Source organism: Zootermopsis nevadensis, unplaced genomic scaffold (assembly GCF_977971745.1).
Source record: "Zootermopsis nevadensis isolate Lab colony 2312 unplaced genomic scaffold, Znev_1.0 Znev_ptg000013l, whole genome shotgun sequence".
Lineage (NCBI taxonomy): Eukaryota > Metazoa > Arthropoda > Insecta > Blattodea > Termopsidae > Zootermopsis > Zootermopsis nevadensis.
Window position 1 is genome coordinate 11,428,090 of NW_028259145.1, and position 23,700 is coordinate 11,451,789.

The 23,700-nt window shown below is 37.9% G+C and overlaps 1 protein-coding gene across 4 annotated transcripts in view; it reads right to left on the minus strand.

Annotated features, from left to right (window-relative positions):
* LOC110830769 (uncharacterized) overlaps window positions 1-23,700 on the minus strand; it is a 1,002,197-nt gene that overhangs the window by 745,128 nt on the left and 233,369 nt on the right. For 2 of the 4 annotated variants that reach the window (XM_087348624.1, XM_087348627.1), the window contains one exon: window positions 14,059-14,103. The exons of 1 other annotated variant lie outside the window; for it this stretch is intronic. The gene's annotated coding sequence lies outside the window, so the exon portion shown is untranslated. Of the gene's footprint in view, window positions 1-14,058; window positions 14,104-15,066; window positions 15,259-23,700 lie in introns of those variants that run through there. One more of the 4 variants, XM_087348626.1, reaches the window with a different exon arrangement.

Here is a 23,700-nt window from a genome sequence, read left to right on the forward strand (position 1 = left end):
GTAGATTAACTGTTGCACTTTCAACGCATATCATTAACAATTTTATAAGTACATCAACACTCATATCTCATGGGTGATGACCTACCTCAAGTTCCATTTCCTTAGTCTTTCACAATACATCAATAGCTAATTATATTTAGAAATGCTTTTAGCAAATAACTAATTAGCTTTCTTAACCATGGTTCTACTATGCGCTATATGCGTGCAGTATAGTCGTAATTTATGCCATCAATTTATTCTAATGTCATTAGTGGCACGCAGTGCCTCTCTATTCGTCTGACTCTAACGCCTGCCAATGCGGACCCTTTCGTGTTACTGTGTATACGATAGACTGCATGCACAAGTTATAATCGCAGTCAGGAATGAGGATATTTAATTTGGCACCCACCAAATAGCGTTAATTTGAATACCAATTTTTTCTCTTCTATCTAGCCAGTTAATATAAGGGAATTCAGCCTGTAGTGAGTGCTAGGAATTCAATGAATAAATTAGTTTCAAATGTATATGCCTTTCCACATTTTCGAGTGACTTGGCTTATATATACATGACGTCATGGAAATGTAATTTCTTTCTTCATTTTGGAATTTCTCTCAGAAGAAGTTGACGACGTAGAAGAAAGTGGCTACAATTGTATTCTCATCTGTACTACGTTTTAGGAAGTCAACGAATTGCGCTGTAAAATGTGTTACATTGCTCTAGCAAACGCACAAAAGTTTTAATGAAATACATTAAAAAGCCCTTTGGATGTCTCTGTACAATGTATTGGTCGTAATAAAATCCAACGACTTAAGAAGAAAAGAATAACCAATTAACTAACAAGATGGCTTAGGGAACATGAAGGTTCATCACCGATATATCCAAAGACCTCCACCGATCCCTATCCTGGGCCAGCAAAATCCTACCGCCTTCACCTCCTATCTCCCATAGATCCAGCCTGATATTATCTTACCATCTAAGTCTAGGTCTCCCCAGTGGTCTCCTGCCTTCAGGCTCTTCGACCAATCGCAGAGCTTCTCATCGTGGGTTCGTATGTGTCATGTGAACCTTCCCTAAGGTCACGTATAGTTCAATATTATTTAAAAAGTGCCCCTAAACCTATAATCTTTACCAAGATGGGTTTCGGATTTTTCACCTTAGTTTCTGTAATATCCTCTCCGAAATGAACAAATTTTGCCTTGGCCTTCCCTTGTGCGTAGTTTTGCAGATACATAAAACTTTATCGTCAAAACTCGAACCCGGGATAGTTTCCGTCGGTGGAGCGGTTGTTTCGAAAATCTTTTCAAAAGAAATAACGTTGTACTTAATTTAAAGAATATATATCTTTTATCTCTGTATTACCTTAGTGAACATAATTTCCACCTAAAAACCATAAATTATTCAACTGCATTGCCATATTTTCATCCATATATTATTGTTTCTTAATAGGTTCCCTACTTAGTATCATGAAGGGGATTAAAATAGGAAATTTGTATCACAGACGACCACGTTCATCTTCTATAGAATATAACTTCTTCGAGTTATTCCGCAAGCCGAAAATGAATTCAGAATTTTCTTTTCTTTTCAAAGTACCGAATAAACGGTCTTTCGTACTTCTGTAAGTGATTCCTCATACTGTAATTATTTTTAACTCATTTTGCGCCCTGGATACACAATTCTATTGTTCTACGCACATGAGGTCTCATAACTTTATGGTGGTTACTGGCGAACGAGACAGGGGAGAAATGGAAACAGCAAACGGGGGAAATTAAAACTGCGAGATAGGGCGTCTACAAACTGAAGGAGAGGTGTAGCTGTTCATTCTGTTGGCAGAGACCTCTGATTGGCCATGACCTCTCCTGTTCGGCTTGCACAATGTTTCACTGTAATTTACACAGGAAAATCTGAATATAAACACCGATGTTTCTATGCTGATTAGTGTCGGCAATATCGATTCCCAACATTCGACCTCTCTCGTATGCAGTCGTCAAAAAACTGACCCACATATCCCCTATGACAGGGGTTGTGAGATGAACCCTTTCAGCCACAAATTGGTGGTCATGATAAAATAATCGCACTGGAACTTCAAATTGAGTCCTTTGTGTACGAAAAATACTGTTTCCGTTGTGCGTTGGCAATTTTATGTGTAAAGTATAGCAAGATGGAAAGAAGAACTGCATAAAAATATTATGATGATGACGACATAAAATATTAATTTCAATGTTTTTATGCATCACCACATTGTCACAGCTCACCCATTTCTTCTTATATGGGTCTGGATGTTTAAATGCGTTTCTCTTGTTTTTAGTTTTATGTATGGTGTATTTCCTTGACATAAAATATACAATTTTCCCCGCGCTTAATTCAGGTGAATACCATGAATACGTATGGGATAATAGAGTATATACCTCCTACACCTGAATTAAGCACAGGGGAAATTGAATCTTGAAGATAGCTGTCTTGTGGGTTGTTGCGCCGTGTAGTCTGGTAGAAACTTACCGACGTTTCAGAGGTCCTTGCCGCCTCCATCATCAAGCCCAGAAGACATCCATCCTTAGACTCACCGCCGTGAAAATCTCAAATCTTAAATTGTATCTTCACGCATTCTTAACCTCAGCAGTAATTGAATGCGAGTGACTAGCTTACGCCCACACAGCGTTATCTCCACGGAAGGAGCCCTCGACACTCATTAGACAGGCCCTGAAAAGGTCTGGATTTGTGCTTTTTGCTTCAATATAAAGGACGAAAAGAGCTAATATCCGAAAGGAAGTTCACACTAGTAACTTTGCACTTCAATACACTGATTAAACTTAACTCGTTATTACTGCTAATGCTCGTGTTCTGTGTGTGCGTGTTTACCGTACAGGAAGCTTGAAAGTGAATGACATGGAATCGTTTCAACGCAGCTGTTGAAGCCAAGATCCATCCGCAACGACAAGATGGCAGACAAGCCAGGAAGCTTGGGAGCACAAACTAAGCAAACATATTCATACAGTCACAAATGCTTATCTTTGCGGATAACGTTCAACTTCTGTATTTCATTGCCACGTAACAAATTTAACTGTGTGTAGCTCGTTGCAACGATTCCCCTGAGGCTTCCTTCAGCGTCTGACAGCAATCATGGTGACGGCCGCTTGACAGAACAAGGCGGGAGGGTTCGAGCGCTTCCACGTCACGGATCTGCGAACACAGCGCGGAGGGGACCACCGTGTTATTCTCACAGAGAGAACACAAATAAAGGTGGTCGTGCTAGTCAGTCCGCATGTTTTATCGCCCGAACTACTGAACGGATTTGGATATAATTCGTTATTTGGGGTCTACACAAAAGTGCGTCGTTTGCTTAGGATGATATCGGCTAATAATACTATTTGCAACATGCGGTTCAAAACAAACTTCATGAAACGTCCCAATGCATTTAAAACACATCCTCGTCAGTTGCGAAAGAATAATTTTAGAATATGCAATTTATTTTTAGAGTGGAGATATTTGCAATAATGAAACACAGCCGCCTATATTGCATGAAGTACATGGTAAAGCTGGGAGACCACGGAAATGATGGATAGACGACGTGGAGGATGTGAGGACGATGGGAGTGATGGGATGGAGAAGAATTGTGAATGCTAGGACAGAATGGAAAAAAATCATCGAACAAGCTAAGACCCACACAGGTTTAAAACGCTATAAGAAGAAGAAGAAGAAGAAGAAGAAGAAGACATGGTAAAGCTATACAATACGACATGAGAAAAGAGAGACAGTTAAGTCTGCGTTCATTTGCACTGTGATACTGTCCAGTCTTAGTGGTGATGCGAAAATCTCAAATGTCAAAAGAGAGGTACCGGTCTGTCACAAATATAGTGGCATACCAGTATAAATAAATAAATAAATAAATAAAGGTCATGATAATTAATGGTTTATATTTCCGTATATGTCCTATCTACAGCTACGCTTTCGCTAACCCTCCTTCAGCTACCAGTATCTCAGCACATTCCCAAGCCTTCTCCACCAGAAGGCCTATCTTATATCGTCCAACGCGCAGATCAGTGACCACCATAAAGTGTTAAGACTGTACTACACTTAGGAACTGAAAGAATTTTCAATCCATCCTTATCTTTTATACCATGGCATTGAATAATGACTTACAATGAGGTTATTTCATATTCAGACTAACGAATCATTATACTTCCTCTCGTTCACACACTCCTTCCAAAACCTCCACCTCAGTCTCCTCCTCGTCCCCCCCCCACCTCCCTCAATTTCACTTCGAAGAGAGAAAAAAGTTTTATATTACTTTCTCAAAACTTTTCATTTTATAATATGAAACTTTGGCAGGGTAAATGATTTCTTTGCTGTGTGTCTCCGCAGGGCAGATGCAGCACGTAGCAGTCGTGCTAGTGGAAGGGGATAAAATGGTTGGAGGGGGGTGATTTGCTAACTTAGTTAGCTAAACGTTTCAATTCTTTGGCAAACTCTAGCAACTGCGACGCATACCAATAAGGATCAGGGCAGAAGCGAGTGGAGGAGTAAACTACCCATAACCAGGGATACCAATATTGATCAATCTGTTCCAGAGGCAGAGATCATTACCAGTAATCTGATCAACATAAAGAAAAATCCCATAATAAAGCCAGGTCAGCTCATCGGCCTATCAATTTTATGTAGGAAAATTGCAACTTCAATTTCTCGAAATTAGCTTTTATGATACTGTTACCGTAAATCAGCATGAGCTCTGCTCAGATTATTCTAACAAAAAGAGTATAGCACCACAAAAAGTTCTCGTTCTCTGTATTCACTTATTTATCACTTTCAAAAATACACATTTTATACGTATTTTTATACCTACCTGCCTTTCTACGTCTTCATAATATTCCAGAGTACAATCAATATTTCATGCTATATACATGTACGAACATTCCGAACTAAATTTTCTACGCTTCTTTAGAGATCAAAACAAACGTTTAAAACATAAGATTTTCCTTCTGTTATATCTTTCCTTATTTTCTACTCTTTTAACAGTTACCATGTTGATGAATTACTTACAGCTACTTTTAATATCTTTAATTTTTTGTTGGTTGATTTTGACAAGCACCAAGTAAAATAGAATCAGAATGTAGTATCTTGAACAAGAAACCTCGAACAAAGCACGGAAATGATGCATTATCTAATAATTTACAATTACATCAATCGACCTGTTACATCTAGTCCCCACATCTAACTGCAAAGCGCTCGATTTGCTAAAATGTTGCTACTCTGGAAGTCAAAAATTTCTTACTTCTATGGCGTTCAGAGAATTATCATTGTAATCACACAAGCCCGACAATGAATCACATTCCCATCCAATTAAATCCGGTCCATCTGAATCAACGTATTTATCTAAAATCCCTTTTAATATCATCTTACTTACGCACAGGTCTCTTTCCTATTTCGTATACAATTGGAGCCACTTAAGGATAGTAGCAAACATAAGTTCTTTTCGAAACCTCATTTGAATATTAAAAAATATTCTTTCATTTGAAAGGAATTGCAACAGGACGTAAGTCTGAAATATAAAACCAATTAAACGCAAGCCGGTTCCACAGTACGACATTTTGGTAACAGTCTACTTTAAATAATGGTTATAATATGAGGAAAATCTGTTGTTTCACAAGCTACGTGATTGTATAAGTAATTTACAGTAAGCACAAAAAACTTTTAAATTCTCTAGTTCCTTGACTAAAGCAGATGAGATTGACCATACACCATTCAGTACGCTTTGTGCATAATATATGTGACGCGGAAAAACTACGCAGAGTTCTACAAGTGAACAGGTTAGCACATCACTAACACGTTCTACTTGCATTATGGATTTATGATGTTGGAATGGCGGCAAGGGATCGGCTATCCCGATTAACGTTTCACGTGCTTTTTCTAATGTTTCTTAGTATATTCATCTACATCACCTCGAAACTGTCCAAATCAGGTCACTTCCACCCCTCCTCCCTCGCTATTAATAATAACTAGTGCAATGCACACTGAAAATTCAACGAAAAGTCTTTTATGTTTCACATATACAATAAACAACATCGTTATTAAGTACGATTTGATGTTTTCACGGCAGTGAGTCCAAAGATGGCTGTCTTCTAGACTGTAGGGCCGTGTATCCTGGTAGAATTTTACCAATGTTTCAGACGTCTTTGCTGTCTCCATTATCATCATCGCCCTGATGATGGGCGCAGCGAAGGCCTCCGAAACGTTGACAAACTTCTATCAGACTACAAAGACAGCCATCTAACAGCGTTATTGTTTATGGATTCAATGCATAAAGTTTAATCAAACAATACAATTTAAACACCTATACTAGGACGTATAAATGTGTGGCCGAAATACTAAGCTACTTTCATACACTGATTAACAGCTACACTTTAGCTTATGTGAAAGTTTATTCCCTCAGGAAAACACGCGCCATGACTTTTCTTAACACTAGCGTAGGTGGGCCTCCGGGGCATTCACAAAAACACCGGCATTTATAAGTAAAGATTTTGCCATATCTCTTTCAACGTTGCACACATTTTTAAGTGTACAGCATGTTCAAATTAGGAGACTGCATTTGTTTCTAGATCCGCTTCTATCTAAAACGCCGTATCTCGTACTTCCCGTTAAAATGGTTCTACAAACTTCCAAACCTTTTCCAATAAGCATTAATTCTCTTAACGTTAACGGCGAAAACGTTAAACTAGCGAGCATTCTGGTTTCAATTACGACTCACAGAACGGCATGCAGTCGTTAAATAATGTCATTAAAACTGGACATTTCTGCGATAAACTTTTATTCGAGGTACATCTCGATTCATTAAGACCATCTGTAACTTATATGGAAACGCCAGGTGCAACCACAGAACTTTGAAAGACTATTTCTTAAAACATGTCTCGAAGAAACAAAATATCGAGCATATGATCTAAAATAATATCGAAGTTGTTAAATGTTTCAGGGGCCCACGATTACACGTCGTGGTAGCCACAGTAAAACTAGCGGAAACCAGGATTATACTATCGAAATACTGGATTATACAAAACATGTAGCTTTAAAATCTTGATCCGCTGGATCCAAAACTGTATACAGGATTATCAAACTTTTCGTCCGAAAGTATTTGTCGACATTCAGAACACAAGTTCAAAATTTCAGTATGATAAACTGACTGATCACGTAGTGTGAACTTATGTTTCTGTAGAAAATTCTTCTGTAACGAAAAGTACCACTCTAGCAATTAATTACTTAAAACGCCGTTTAATCTTCTGAGATTTAAAGCGTGGAACACGATGTACAGGTGAAAAATTAACATGTAAGGATATGGAAGGCGTCTGTTGTAGTCTATTTCAAGGTCACTGCACCTTAATTTACCTTGAAAAACTGAGGAAGACCATGGAAAACATAAATCGGGATAGCCCGTAACCCGGTAAAGATTGCATTCGAATAAACCCTCATCCCCTCCAAACAAATTCAAATACAGAGATTCACCGCTATGCTATTTCATGAAGCATCCATTATAGGTGCTATATTTCCCTGGTACGGGCCTAGGCCTATACGAATACTATGCAACATAACATTAAAGGCCTTCAAATCTCCCTGTAATTTACTGTAACCTTGGTGATATTTCAAATTCTCACAGCGGCGACTGTGAAGATGGCTGTCTTCTGGGATGTTGCGTCGTGTAGTGTGGTATAATTTTACAAGACGTTTCGAAGGTGTTTCATCAGAATAAATATGATGGAGGCATCAAGTACCTCTGATACTTTGGCAAATTTCAATCAGAATACGCGGCGCTACAACCCAGAAGACAGTCATCTTCACAGTCGCCGCCATGAGAACCTAAAATACTCAGATATAAAGGCAAATGGTGCTTATGAGGTTTTAATGAAAAATTCTTTACACCGTGCAACAAGATAATAGGATATGAAACACTACTCAGCATGAATGGGTTGTCTTAATAAGAACTACACTTTTGAGTTTATAAGTATTAGACACCAATCACACACACGCACGCACAAACACATAAGGAAAATATCTTAAATCCCTTTCACGAAAATACAAAAATGAACAACTTTTTTCTCATCTTTTCTGTCCTCCTCCTGACATAAGAACACAGCAAAGAAAACCTACATAGTGCTGTCATCTCTTGACAGCACCTAAAACAAAATCGGTTGGGGAATCCATTACCCCGCCACAGAACTGCGGGGTTAAGAAAAGAACACGACTTTTTGTCAGTAATTTTGCATGACATTCTTGCAGTACTGGACTTAATGAACCAGAAGCAGATGTGTTAATAGAATTTAGATCGATCAAAGGTCCTGCCACTACGCACTTCCTTGTGCTTCAGAATAACTAGCCTCCGAGATTCAAACGTTGCTAACCTAACTGTTTTTAGAGATTTCATTTCATAATGGAGCACACTAGCCACAGTCGCTGTTTCACCCACAAATCGTGGCAGTGTGCAATGTCGTATTCGACTGTGTGCCGTGGCCAGTTGACAACGAATACCATCCATCAGTTTCCGACAACTACACTACTACGGATTTTAAATCCTGCAAAGACCTCTGAAACGTCGGTAAATTTCTACCACATTACACGGCGGAACAATCCAGAGAACGGCCATCTTCAGATTACTTAAGTTTAAAATGTGAAACCTGCAACTCACAGAGTTTTTGACTCGATCATTTCTTCTATAATAAAAATAAATAATTTTATAAAACAATTCCCGATTTTTAGCTCATATTTCCTACCTCGTTTAGATCCTGGATTCTCAATTGTGACGACCAGAGCATCATTTATTTCTTGTCACAACATCCCTTACTTCATGAAAGCACAGGGCTCGCTCTACGACAACACCACTAAATCGGTGCACATTTCTGACACATAACGCACAAGAAGATAAAAGTATACAAAATGAAACCGAACTATGTCAATCTTGTAATGCCATCTTCATACTGTAATTAGTAATTATTTTTGAAACAATTACTCCTTATTACAAGGACTTGAAATGGATATAGGATAGATGAACATCCTAATCAATGAAGATGGAACAGAATCCTGCTTCAGGAGCTAATAGTACGCTCAGCTAATCAAGAAGACTTTTATTTTATTTAACCCGAAGTATCGTTACCGTGTTCACAGAACCCAGCAGCCAGAACCTATATTCAGCTAGAGGAATCCAATCTACAACCTCCAAAACTATTTCCCTAAGACCCGCTTTAGTAACATCCAACTACGCCTAGGACATCCGAGTTCTCTTCCTTCAGGCTTCCCAACCAAAATATCTTAAGCATTTAGTGTCACCATCATGCGTGCTACATGCCCCGTTCATAACATCCTCTTTTAATTGCTCATCCTAATAATATTAAAAATTCTATTACCTCCAACGTCCTGTCATAAACATTCTCCTAAGCACCCTGTTCTGAAACACCTTCAGTTTGTGCTCTTCCGTTAACATGAGATACCAAGTTTCGCACCCATAAAAACAACGGGTAAAATTATAGTTTGTTTACGTTTTTAGATAGCGGGTGGTAAGACGAAAGATCGTGAACGGTACCATCTGGACACAGATGCAAGAAACTGTGTAGATATAAAATCCTAAATGACACCATTAAGCCACGACTTTGTATTATACTATCAAGCGAGACATATTTATTTTTTAAAATAAACATCCCATACGATGGCTTCTAATAGAAATTAATGTCCATGGAATAACTGAACTCAATAAATGAAAGGCCACACACAATTCAAATTATTGACTTGGGCAAAATACAACAAAGTAAGAGTAGTATAACTGTCAAATATACGTAATTTATTTTATTGATCCCGGAAAGAGATATGTGAACTGAACTGTAGAAATGCACCAATATATTACCATACTGGACACGTAGTGAAAATGTTTGGTAATAACGATACTTCAAGCCTTTGCCAGAGTTCCAGTTATATTCAGTTAATATGACTACACAATAGCACAGCTCTTCGAATCGCGCGGCCATATACCCCGATTATCTGTGTGGTATCTAATAGGAAGAAATTTACAGACCTAATAAAACAAAGTTTCAAGAAATTCCTACTCCATAAAATCACGTTTCCCAACATCAAATTCCCAAACACGAACAATGGTGTGTTGCAATCTTATAATTACGCCAATATGATTACTAGCATTAACATATCGTTCAAATTCAATGGCTTATGATTCCCATCTCCTTCCTTCACCCTCTTTTATCACTTACCTTTATACCGTCCCATCCATATTTCCATATTGCTTTTTATAATCCTTCCACGTGGCTGTCCTATCGTAACCCCTCTCCCCTCATTTTAAAACACCTTTTAGGGAAAAAAGGAAGAAAGCAAACCGTGTTACATTATTTGGACATTTTCCAGCAATATTGACTTCCATTTTGAAAAAAAAAGGCACACGCTAATACAAAACTGACACACACAATTTTTATTTTTCTGGCGTTCTTGTGTAAAATAAATGTTCAAGATACCAATCAAAAATGCTAGGAACAGTCACGTGGTATGCATACCAAAAGCTAACACAGCTGGGTTATCAAGTTTATTAGCTTTTGTACAAGTCAAAAATCCCTTTGCAACCAACTTGATAATGTGTTGAGAAGAAATACGCGCCTTAACATGAAGTAACACATCGGCTTAAAATGTTTTCATTTAAACGTTTTTCTAAAAATATACCTATTAGCTTCGTCATGTCCGTCCATCTTTCTAAAATACCAATACATTATGGTAACAACGTAGAAGCCCTACAGAAACGTTTGTCGACCCATTATGAGTTTGGTTTGCTGTGAATTATTTGAAGGGAAAATTCACTTAGGGCTTCGAATTTATACTTTTATATATACGTAAGTTATTTGACAGCTTTTTATTAAATTTCAGTTATCATACAAATATTACCATGTGTAACTTTAATTAATTTTTATTAATGTTATATTCTGCATACGTCATACAGACCTCGGTACATACGTCCCTGTGGTACAGACCTGCTAAATAACAAGACCCCCTATTTCAGTCATTATTTTAATGACCTGATCAATATTTCTAGTGGACGTAATACATCAATACACAACTTCTAAAACTTTATAAGGTTTTGGTTCTTTTGTGTAACGTTAAGTAATTCGGCACATCGCCCATATGGGTTCTATATGGCCCACAGAAGAGAAAAAAATTGTTCTCAACATCATTAAAATACTGAACTTAGTTAACATAATGCGTTGCGTTTTGTTTGAGGTAGGAACCGAATTATAAAATGTCATTTAAATACTATTTTCCCGAATTTGGCCTTTAAAGTGTAGTTGCGACGTACAGCAGCATAGGCCTATTTGCTAGTCTTGTCGTCTTCTTTGCATTCCAAAAGACTACAACCAAGATACGTGCGTTTCCTGAGTATTAAACAGATATAATTTAAATGGCGTGTTAACTTCATCGTAAGGCCTCGTCAAGTGGTATTTGAACAGTAACCCCCCCCCCCACACACACACACACACGAACATGTGCCACAATCGCTTCCTCCCAAATCCTTACCGACTAATCATTCATAATCATTTTGCTGTTATTTTATTCCACGTTACGTAAATTTGCAGTGACGCAATCATAAAATAACTTAACGCGAACAACCACTTTCAAACAATTTCGAATAGGGCAAAGAACATATGCAGAAAGCATATCTCCATCCGCCACGTACTCCTTGCAAAAGCATAGTATTTTAATATGACATTCAGAGAATCTTATTAGTTAGTCTTGAGTAACACCCACAGTACAACTTCGCACAAAGCTTTCTGCAGCAAAAAGAAATCTATTTTTTACATAAAAGAATAAAATGTGGCTTTGGGCTACTCCTTTTCAGCTTTCCTACGAGAAACCGTTCGTTACAAAATGAACAAAGGAGAAGCTAATGAAAGAGGAAAACGTGAAAGAAAAATAAGTCAGCGTTCTTAATTAAGAAAACCTATGAGAATACGCTCCAAATTCAACTATTTCCTGGCGTAACATTAGACTTTGCTACTTTACCATCCGACGTAATTGTATGCCGCAGGCTACAATTTCATACCAAACCACCTCAGCTAGGAACAAGATTAAAACGAAGAAGTTCAATTCATAATTTCCACTGATAAAACTACGTAGCCTACAGTTGGAATGTACGAAAGGAACAAAGACAATGTGGTTTAACGTTTTGGTACTACGTCAAACTTTACATTTCCGATTACGTAGAAACGGCCGATTAAGCACAATCCTGAATGGTTTGTGATAATGCGCACGTCTTACCTCAAAATACCTCCCGAAAAACTAGATTTATATTCCTACACATGCAAGTCTATAAGGCACCATCAAAATACAGGATGATTCAAAAGGTTAGGGCCAAACTGAAGGAGGGTATAGAAGGACTCAGAGAGAACAACTTTCGAATAGGAATCCATGTCCTCCGAAGTTATGCTGAGTCAGTCGAGGCCATTGAAGGTAGAGAAGTCTGATAACATACCGCTGAAATAATCGTCCTTTGCTATTCTCCTACTAGTTTCATTTTGTTTTTTTATTAATGTACAAGGATTACATTAGCAATCTTACAAACCAAAGTACGTTTATTTCAGCGGTATGTTATCAGATTTCCCCACCTTCAATGGCCTCGACTGACTCAGCATAACTTCGGAGGACATGGATTCCTATTCGAAAGTAGTTCTCTCTCAGTCCTTCTATACCCTCCTTCAGTTTGGCCCTAACCTTTTGAATCAGCCTGTATAGTAATTTATTTAAATAAGTGCGGGATATTTTATTCTGTTTCCACAATAACAAAATGTATGAAGATGAATGGCTTAGAGTATTACCAGGTATAGACTTTGATTACATTTTGTAAAATTTGCACTTAAGATATACAATGAAAGTTTTGGCATGGGAGACAACCACATCCTCCGGTCAAATCAGAACCCTGGTTATGAGGACAGAGATGGTCCCTGAAACGTCGGTTTCATCTTTTAACCATCTGACGAGGCTGATCACCCGAGAAAATTTTATTGAGACTAAACGTGTCTTATACGCGGACCAATAGTATTTCATAATCAGGTAGGCTTATGCAAGAACTGCAAAGGACCTTACGCGACAGCTCGATAATACACTACAGTAGATTCCCGTAAATTGGGCTATCGCTTAATTGGGCCAAAGTGTTCTAGTCCCGATGTGTCAACCGGAATCCACTGTATATACAACAATGGCCTTAACATAATTTCTTCCATGGATGAGACGTGGTATAATTAATCTTCCACAGCTGTAGAAAATTCCGGACTTACGTATAAGCTAAATGTCAGAAACTGAGGATCTTATATTATGACAGACCTGAATGAAATAACATATTTTAACGTTATTATATTAAAGTCCTTAACTGTTCTTTAAATAAATTACACAACTTAAAAAGTACCCATGTTAGTTCGTATTGCTAGTTTAATAATCCGCTTTTCACTACACCTCGTCAGTAATCATAGCAACAAGATATTTTAAAACACCAATATTTCTTTTTGTACCTACGTCCAAAGATTAAGAAATTTCATCGCCCCAGAACATCTAAATCTGACCCTGGCAGTAAAATGTATCGTTGAGAACAAAACCAATATAAGTGACCACACAATATATGAAGGGTTTGTAAAATTAAACTGCCCAATTTCTAAGTGGGTGTGGTTACAGATCAAAGGGTTCCCCAGGGAACGACATCACAAGGGGGACAGGTGTATTGGAGCACAGGGATAAAATCGATACTGGACACAATTTACACCTTTCCCAAGCCATAACAGGCTGGTAACTGAAATCATGTTGCGAAATACAAGTTGCGATCCATTGCCCGTCGGGACCCCCAACGCCCCACCGCTTGAGTGAGAGACATCATCACTTGTCCCGTAATACCAGCTCCATGAAGAAGTAGCAAACAAAAACGCACACCTTATGTTTGTAATTTACATCACAGACGAGTGGTTCATTCATTACCCCTCGAGGTGTAATCTGGCATATTTCATGTTACTCAGAGTAAAACGGAAAATAGACAAAACGATAACGCAAAGTGAGGCGAGAAGTTCTACTTACCAGGAGCTAGATCCCCCGCAGCCAATCAGTGCACTTTCCCTCCACCTGAAATGCAATACGCAGATAATTCAATCGCCTCATAGTCCAGCAAGGTCAGCCCACTACCACGACTCTTGCAGACACTGGGCAGTAGGCACTCTGCTTTTATATGGGTTTACAATAGGGTACATGCTTTACGAATCAACGGTATCAAACCATCTGAGTGGACAGACATGGACGTACGAGTAGAGTGGCGGGGAGTTATGTAGAAATTATACCACAGTACAAGCTGGTCAGTTTCTATGTCTTCAATATATTTAACCCTTTACAACCGAAAATAACCTGAAAAGTATTTCAGTCTGTACTGCATCATGACAAAGGTCAAATGGTCAATGTTGTTTAAAGAAATATCCGATGTTTACAATAAGAATCAAGCGAAACACATAAATACCAAATGAAGTTACTGACTGTTGAAGCAGGTCGGCCTTAAACGTTTAAAAGACACTACGTTTCGGGATTTTGTTGCAATTCCATCTTCAGGCGATTGGTTATTTTAATATTTCATCCCCTTCACCAGATAACATTATTAATGGTCGGAATTGAACCCGAAACTCTGATAAAACTGTATAGCCGAAGAAAACAACTAGGGCGTGCAAGTATAGCATTCACACGAATCTTGGTTCGATTCTCAGGGTTGCCAATATCTCGAAAATAAATAACAAGAGCATTACATATTTTTAAAGCAAAAAACTATTGGGATTCAAGAATCGTAGTATGACTGGCAAAACTGCTGAGGTCTGGTCATACTGTAGATTTAAGTCAAACAATGACACGCTGAGTGTGGTTTACTTGTGCACCATTTGCGCCGTATGCCTGGCATAAAGTGTTTGCACCAAAGAAAAGCAACATTAACGGCCCGATCTTGCAACAGTTACCGCAATAAGTACCTTACAGTTTCCAGCAACCACTGCTTAATCACGCTCCACACTTTGGTTAATTTTTCTTTCGGTAGGGGATGGTCCTGCTTACCTGTTGCATAAACACCATTGGTTCGGCTGCTTTTAAACATTTCGATCTTCTCGTACACGCTTCACTGAGGCGAACACTGCTTATTCCTTCCTACACCAAAAGAAGCAACGTGGCCTTTTACAAATCTCTAATAGAACAGACATCTTTACACCAGACTCACGCGGCACAAACAGACAACTGAAGCGCTCTGACAACATGTCACCGTCTGACCTTGAGCTACTGCACGGCCATGCCTGAGCAGAGTGGCCAATCGTACAGCGAAAATATTCCAATATTGCCCTGACTTTTTTAATCTCCTTCGCAAATCTGTATCATCACAACTATTCACTTCAATACGTGAGTGTAACCAGTTTCTGAAACATCGTGAATATCAAATACAATTCACTGTAAAATAACGGACAGTCTCTTACATAAGTTTGAATTATTCATTGTCACAAATGTTAAGAGAATCAATGAGTCACATATATGATTGTATTACGCATGTATAAATACACCTTCTACCTCGCAGTGTAATGAAATTACACGGAAACAACAAACGCCAAACGAAAAGTAGGCTTATATTAAATAAACTGGTGGTTTTCATTTTTTATTACAACTAAATTTCATTCATTTAATTGTTTATTCCCACACCAACTAATCTTCATTTTGTTTATTTCATTTTAGTATGAGCCAATTGTACTTACAACTACATTTCAGACGTAGCTAATATTTTTAAACTATAGAGTACATAATTTTCAGTAACTGAGAAATCTTATACAGGTTTATGAAAGAATTCCTTTTTAGACATGATAGGTCCATGAATATGAGTGATATTTTATGGCAGAAATTTGTTCATTCTGGTAACGATCACATCATATACACGGAATTGGATACGAATAAATGTTTCATTGAAACCGTCTAGTCAGATTCGAATCGCTGAACTTGCTACCAACCTTTGCGAAAAGCAACGACTGATTACGTTGGACGAGAGATGGGGTATCAGGTGGGTCAAATGCAGTCCATCTTTGCACTACTCGGTATAAAAACACAAGATTAATTTATGTTTATGCAGTCTGAGGTTATCACGGCGGTGAAGATGTTTTCGTCGGTCTGCTGAGTATTAACGTCATCCTCAGCTCTGAAGATGTAGGCAATATGTTCCGATGAAACGTTTATATCTACCTACCAGTCCATTAAGCATTACTACACAGAAGACCAATTCAGGCTCTTGTTTAAATTTCAAATGTTGGCCAATTTTTGAATCAGTATAAGCAAAATAGGTGAATATAGCAGATACTAAATTTATTAAATTGAATCATATTTCGACACATTAATAGCGGACAGCGGGCGCTTGGCTAACTCCTCTTGTCAATCGTTACATCGCTCTATTAGTGACTGACATACACTTAGAAGCCAGGTATTAATAATCTCCAAGTCAGACTCAAACACCCCTCATAATTCATAATTCAAACTGGTCCTTGTGTAATCACCCGTACATATGTGTCAATGTCACATCTCTGTTCAAAGCCACAGATGCAGCCTAATCAAATTTCCTCAAACATCCACTGTGTGATTCCGATATGATCACATTGTCTGAAAAAGTATATTGAGTCCGGTTAGTCATTAACGGACAGAAAAGAAGCCAAGAGTTTGTGTTAATGTTTAAGCCTTAATTCCGTTATTGTATTAATATCTTTGCATTAGTATATATTTGTTTCTAGCCTTAACAAAAAACAAACAAACAAACTAGTAGACAGAGGGAATTTAAGAACAAGGTCCCCAGAAGAATATTTTAGCCGAAGACGGAGAAAGTTACAATGGAGGCTGAAGAAAATGATACAACGAAAAAAACTTCACAATTTGTACTCCGCATCAAAAGTTGTAGGATGATGCGTGAGACAGAAGAGAAAAATACAAACACAATTCTGCCGGAAACAACTGAAGGGGGGAACCACCTGGGAGACCTAGGCGGAAATGATAATATTAAAATGAATCTTATCAAAATAAGATATGAGGCTGTGAGCTTAACTCATCGGGCCCGTGAAAAAGTCCAGTGACCAGTTCTTTTAAGCACCGTAATGGACCGTAAAGTTTCCATAAAACGCAGACACTTTCTTGAGTAGCAAAGCGACTACTAGCTTTGACAAAGGTCTCTGCATAATCGGCTTAACATAAAACACACAATAATAGAACGTCATTTAAACACAAACAGAGAAAAGTTGATATTTTGCAAGTATCAAGCATTGTGAGAGTCAAGAGGCAATGTTCCTGCCAGCGAAATCAATGGTAATTAGGACAATGTTGAATAATCATTTTTCGATTTATTCTACGAGTACGAGAGAAATACAGAAGCAATGAGCTTCTGTTGATGGTTTGACGACAGATCTGACGATGAAACAGTATAAAGTATCTGTACAACAAACTACATATTATTTTACAGGATTATAATGGATGGTTAATGTGTAGGACTGCCAGATATTATTTCGGGGAGCTGTATTATATTTGCTGTCAGTATGGTGAAAGTGAAGCATGTCGCGTTCAATTTGTTCGGACATTGTCAGTCGACTCGTCTAGTAGTCAGTCACACAACGTTTATGTAACTGCGAGCCGTAGTCAACCGAACCAGAAACGCGACCCGTGCATAATGAATGATGTTTCTGGCGTCCCACCGTCGTGTTGTTGCTGGGTTTTCGAAATTCCATCATAAAAGAGAATTCGTCCAAACAGCATGAATGGCAAAACACAACTGAGAACCTGTGATACGTAGGATTATTTGCACTGCAGTTAACGAAGACGATCTGTTTCTTACGCTCGTACAGACGGTTCTGTCAAACCTGTTCACCACAAATAAGGTATCTAGTAAGTAGTACAATCTGGCGAAAATCATCAAGTAATTATATTATTACAAACTGCTGAAATATTCCAATATTTTAAAACAACCGAATAAATTTATTCGTTTTAGAAAATCGGTCGAATCTTCACTGCATTCATCTTTAAGACTGGAAGGACACATCGTATTCTTCCGGTATAATTCGGTCGCTATCAGTTCCGTGACATTTCGTGGTGGAAGTTAAATGCAGAACCTTGAAGTGACGTAAAAGGTCGACCTCCTTTTCAAACTGCCTAATGGATTCAAGGATGCATTTTTTACAATGTTTTCTCGAACGAGTTACGTAATAACACACTAGCTTCTAATAAGAGTCCATCTGATTCATACGACAGTTTAAAAATACCTTGGAATTATGCCTTATAACATTTATCAATGCACAGGAATAAAATAAAAAATAAATAATTAACCCTATATGCAACCTGCAACAATAGTAAAATAAGTAATAATGATTTTTGGGGGGAATGCTGTAGAAAAGTGCACAATGAAGTGTTTCAGAATTTGTAGGCCTACTTTTCACCAAAGATTATTATAATGATCAAATTAAGGTCGATCAGTTGGGAGGGGAATATATCACGCCTGAGTTCAGAAAAGCGTATGGAATTTTAGTCAGAAAATCTTAAGGGGACAGATAACTTGTGAGACCCGGATTTTAATAATATAATAGTGTGGACAGGATTAATCTGGCTCAGGACAGAGACCGATGACGAGATCTAGTGAACATGGTAACTTACTTTAAATTTCCATAAACGCTTCCAGAACGACTTTGCTCCATGGAGTTAATTCGATAAATCCATTTTATATTTCATCAACGCAGGGTGAAATATTAAAATCAACGAACCTACACTAAACATGAGATTATTCTTGTCTTCCATAGAACCGGTACTAATTATACAATTATTAGAATTTTACACTGAATCAGGGGAGTCGTTGGTTTGCAAGACGAAGCATGGCACTACAGGTATATTACGCTATTGTCAAGTTATCTGTGTAAATGTCTGTGTGTGGGTTGGGTATGGTAAAGAGAGGACACGAGCAGTAAATTGTCGGAATTCATATCTTACTTCCTTGCGCTATAAATTTTGGGAACAATTGCGCAGTCTGCATATGACACGAGGCTCCGTACCAACACTCGACTGTTGTTATTTGCGTCTCTGCTTCTTCTCGCTTTGCCGTATGATTCATTGGACTCTCTCGCCTTCCTGTTCTTTGTTTGTGATGTCTGTTATTTGCAAGTGCAAATTTCAATAGAACCACGTGACTAAAATTTCACCTCGTCACTGTCAACATACTAGGGTATTCGTGTTTTAAATAGAAATATATATTAAACTGTTTTGTGTGGGACAGTTGTGTAACTGTATGGGATTAACATATATAGGTTCAATTTGACCGAAGATAAATAATACAAGAAACGAAAGAGGTCTCAAAAAACGAGATGTGAACTTCGGCTGAAATAGAATAGGCCAGTTCCACATATTTTAACTTTTGAGGTAACCAGCTTAATGTGCCTAGCTGAGATACTAACCCCTTATTTTAACTTCACATCATTTAGGTGGTCAATGTGTTTACTCTTCACCTGTATATGGTCGATCGAAATAATGTTTTATTTTCTGTTTCAATTACCTGGCCGAACGCAACGGTCGAGTAGTTAAAAAATGTTTTACATTCGGAAGGGACCGATTTCAAATCTCCAACTAAAGATCGGTTATCATGACTGATATTTTCGTAGTTTTCTCAGACCTTCCAGGCAAATGACGTGAGAATACCTTAAATCAGGCCAAAACAGCTTTCTTCTACATGTTTTATTATACACAGACCTGTTAATTAATCATTATATCATTCCACGACATATTCAGAGTGAATCAAAATCATAGGGCCTATCCTGAAATAAAGAAATTATAACTGCAATATGACTAACGCTACGGACATGATACAAATCACAACATATTGATGTAAATGTCAAGCCTGTTTTTACAATTTGTAACTTCTCAATACCTGAAGCTTCGTTCATTTCAAAGTTACAATTTCATTACATCGAGACTTAATTATGACTCGCCCTGTTTCCAAGTTACGAAAACTACATTCAAGAACCCGGGACAGATTTTCGGAGTTTTAGCCTTTGTTTCTGTAGTCTACTCGCCGAAATAAGCAACTTCATCTTTGCGGCCGTTTTTGTACTGTGCTTAGTTTCCGAGTATATAACATTCACCGGGACTAAAACACGGGACCGATTTTTCGGGGTTCTGGCCTTCGTTTCTGTAACCTCCTCTTGACGTCAAGCAACTTTGGTTTTGTCGCAGTTCATTTATCGTGATTAGTTTCCGAGCTACAAAAACACATGGCTTTTTCAGGAGTTTTATTTAACCTTCCTCTTATTCTCTTGTTGGTCTCAAGGAATAAGCATCTAAAATTTGGCGCGTATCGGTGTATCCCTTCTCGAGCTACGAACTAACATCTATACATAACTAACTAACTAACTAGATGGCTTACCGAACCCGAAGGTTCATCACCGAATTAACCAAAGCCCTCCACCGGACCCTGTCCTGGGCCAACAAAATCCAGTTTCCTTCAACTCCTATCTCCCATAGATCCCGCCTGAGATTATCCTCCCATCTACGTCTAGGTCTCCCCAGCGGTCTCTTCCCTTCAGGTTTCCCAACCAGTACCCGGTGCACACCTCTTGTCCCATCCATGCGCGCTACATGTCCCGCCCATCTCACTCTTCTCGACTTAATCACCCTCACAATACTGGGGGAGCAGTACAGATTTTTAAGCTCGTCATTGTGCAGTTTTCTCCACGCCCCATCGTCTTCCCTCTTAGGCCCAAATATCCTCCTCAACACCCGATTCTCAAACACCTGCAATCTGTGTTCCTCCCTCTGAGTGAGAGACCAAGTTTCGCACCCATACAAAACAACAGGCAAGATTATTGTTTTGTATACTTTAATTTTCAGGTTCTTAGAAATCAGACGGGAAGACAAAATATTTTGGACTGAGAAGTAGCAAGCATTTCCGGAATTTAGTCTCCTCCTAACTTCCTCACAAGTATCATTTTGATTTGTTATTGTTGTTCCCAAATATTTGAACTTTGTAACCCTTTCAAAGGATTTATTAGCCACCCTAAGATAATTTTGCCCGCCTGTCTTCTGATGACGAGATACTAACATGTACTTAGTTTTTTCTGAATTTACTTCCAGCCCCACTTGTCTACCAGCCTCTAGTAAAAAACATCTATACATACAAGCCCAAAATTTCAGTTGTTAAGATTATTCAACCTGATACCAAGCCTAGAAAGTCTAAGTCTCAAATTTCGGATCGGAGGCCGGATGTCCTTAGGTTTTCATGGTTTTTCTTAGTGATATTACATTAGCTAAAACCGCTTCCTCTCAGTTTTTTCTTCGGTTCATTAGTCAAAGTATCATTCGACGCTACTTGTTAAGCTAAAGACAGCATCATCAAGATTGAACATCATTTTAGTTTTCCAACGTCTCTGACCTAGGGCACAAAGAATGTCGTATTCGTAAACAAACGAAGTCGGAAGACCTTGGTGCCGTTATTGTCCAGATGACCGAGGACTTCGAGAAAGTCTTCAGTTATAGACCACAAGGCACAGACAGCGAGTAGAAGTCACGAAGCAGAGAACCGGAAACCCATACATCGTTTAAAATGTCCACTGTTTTCTCTAAAAATAAAAATCCAATCTGCAGGAATTTAACGAAGCGAACTAGAAAAACATTATACATTCCTTACACAAAGAAGTAAACAATGACTGTTTTCTTTTTTGCAGAAAGAGTATTATTATAAACTCGTTGGCTCTCTCGTAAGGCTTGACAAAGTACACAATATAATAAACTGGATAATAAGAATACAAATCACACGCGGAAGAAAAAATTGCCAGACGTAATGTTTATTACTAAGGTTATAATAAAATTATCCTTCCCAAAGCTTAGATGATTTATATTAGGCTTATTAGTCACTTCAGCGACAGAAAAGAGATTTCTCCATCAAAAACGTCTGCTATAAATCTTGTAAAGATTTATAATAAAGTTTTTCTACCATCTATTGACAGTTTAATCTTGTAAACTGCTGTTTTCATTAATAAATACTATAATCGTTCATAAAAATGCAGACATCCATTTCCTAAACTAACGCAAAAGCCCGTTGAAATTCAACGGGAGAAGATTTAATTATTCTTTAATCCCCACCCTCTTCATTCGCCCTCCATCACTCCTGTATTCCTTATTCCTTTCCAATTCCCTTCCTTCGTCCATCCTATCGTCACTCAACTCCCCATGTCTTCATTTCACACCCTTTTCGTATCTTTATCCGATTCCCTCGTTTTTCCCGCATTTCTTTCCCGTCCCTTCTCATCCTTCCCTGCACTCTTAGTTCATACGTCACGTCACACCACATTACATCGCCTGAAACCAATTTTCAGAACATACTAAATTTTTTCTAGGGAACTTAAAGAACTCAACATTAAATAAGATTACGCCCACACTTCGCAACGTACAAATATGTAATACGAGCCATCATACACAGCTTGTTTAACTGAAACAATACGTGATCAAACGTAATTAACAGAATACACATTTCTTCAGTCTCACATTAAACATCATTATACTCACATTCCGTAACAAATTATGAACAATGTCGTGATACAGAGCTTATTCCGTTGAATTAATTATTCTTCTTCATACCGTTTCAAAGGATTATAAAACCAAAAAACCGCGCTGAAATTATTTCGGGCACAGTATTTGCATATTCCTTGTGTGCCCTAGGCGGCATATTTCTTCCGCATAATAGTTTAATTACATCACATTTCTTTCCTATATCAGTTGATCGAAAGACATTACACTGTCAGTAGCATCACGCAAAGCGACACACACGACACGCCAATACGCTACAGAATTAAATTCAGAAATCATATTAATAAATAAACAAATGCTCCAAACAAATAATAACAAACTTGTAGTGTATTTGTAGAAAGCAGGAGGTAGACCACTACAAAAGAACATCACACAAAAAATGCTCAAAATAGAGACTCGTATAAAACTTAAAAAGCAGACAACATTATGAGAAAACGTCATAAACCACAGCATATTTAACTGAGTTAAATTAACAGAGCAATTTATGTAAAATTTTAAGTTTATTTTTGTTCTTGATGCAAATTTTTTTGAGGTTACATATTGATAATATCCCTGAAGATTACGATGTTAAGTCGAAACATGATGGGCTATACACAGTATATTTTAATTGCTCATAAGTACTGTAATTGTAAATAATGAATGTTAAATGGTGGTTATACAGTTCAATTATAGTTAAGTATTTATCTTATTTGCTGACTTCAGTCATACAACGACACCTCATCAAAATCATATGCTACAGACCTATATCTCTCGAAGAAAAATATAGAGTTCACTTTTCTTTTTAAAGTGATGCTTTACTTGAATCTTAGGTACGCCATTACGCATACTGACAAGTTTTCTTCTTCTGCAATTCTATTCATCCATGTGTTCGTCCGTGTACATTTTACGGACATATCATGTCTTAAAAAAAATTGACTGTACAGAATCTTTGGTTCACACGTCACATAACATTCAATAAACAGAATCGAGCTAGCACAGCAAACAATTTACGAACTACAAATTTGGGAAGCAACATTGAAATGATGAATGAACTTTTACCAGACTACACGGCGCTGTAGCCCAGAAGACAGCCATCTTCATACTTGCCGCCGTGTCAATATTAAAAGAGATCTTACATAA